Source organism: Pteropus vampyrus, unplaced genomic scaffold (genome assembly GCF_000151845.1).
Source record: "Pteropus vampyrus isolate Shadow unplaced genomic scaffold, Pvam_2.0 Scaffold49, whole genome shotgun sequence".
Taxonomy (NCBI): Eukaryota; Metazoa; Chordata; class Mammalia; order Chiroptera; family Pteropodidae; genus Pteropus; species Pteropus vampyrus.
The window spans coordinates 5871347-5872356 of NW_011888830.1; the positions used below are offsets into that span (position 1 = coordinate 5871347).

Below are 1010 nucleotides of genomic sequence, written 5' to 3' on the forward strand. Positions count from 1 at the left end.
AAGGACAGGCTAAGAGAAAGAACAAGGGGACACAGGCAGCTCCTTCTCCCTCTGCCGTCCTCTCCTCTAGTCTCCCCATCTCTTTTCTTCGCCATGAAGGGACAGGAAGTCACTGCTTGGTCTTCCCTGGTACTGGGTCCTGTAAAGCTTAAGGTATAACCTGCAGGGACCCTGGGAGGCGCGTCATTCCATCGCCGTCGGGTAGGCGTGGTGCCAGGTCCTGGGTCTATACAGTGGGGACAGAAACAGCCCCTGTGTGTCACGGAGCTTTCATTCTGTGAACAAGGAACCAGGAAACAAGCAATTACAAAATGCTGAGCATTAAGGAGTCTCAGGCAGGGGTCCGGGACGTGCTCGTGAGAGGCCGGGCACACCTCTGAGTCAGGATCTGAAGGGACCATCCCAGGGTCTGGACAGGCGTGGTGAGCACAAGGTGTTACCGGCCACGACAGGCGTTTTCAACTCTAATCCAGAGGAGAATGGAAAGCCACGTCTACCTACATTGACTATAATACACGCCACATTTAGAATGTTCATCGTTCGTATTGGAGAGTTGGAGGAAATAAAACGAGGCTTACGATGGACCGAAGCATGGCGTTCAGTCCCACGGATGGGACTCTGGGTTCCAACTTAGGAGCCACGGCGGAGCCGCATGGCCCGTGGGCACGCTGTTCTTGGGGTCCCCTTAGTTACGGCCCTGCGGGTCGCGTGTTCACTCCCGTCCGCCACAGGCTGCACCACGCCTTCCAAACAGGGCAGCTCCTCCTGCCGTCAGACCACCACCCTAGCCGCACTGCGCCAGGGGGACCGCCGCCTGCTTGCGGGCTCCTGCCGGTCACGCGGGAGGAGGCGGGGTCGGGGGGCAGCACAGCTCGGCGGAGGCCTCCCTGGGCCCCACGAGTAGGGTGTGTGTGTGTGCTTTTGTGGGCAGTGGCCTTGGTGCATCACATATTTTTTTTAACTCAGTTTTTTTAATCGAAAACTAATTGCAAAAAAATGTTTATTTGTAT

The 1010-nt window shown here is 56.4% G+C and overlaps 1 protein-coding gene across 1 annotated transcript in view; it reads left to right on the forward strand.

Moving 5' to 3' along the window:
* Nucleotides 1-1010, forward strand: part of KIN (Kin17 DNA and RNA binding protein) — a 10187-nt gene that overhangs the window by 6840 nt on the left and 2337 nt on the right. The gene's annotated exons all lie outside the window — the stretch shown is intronic.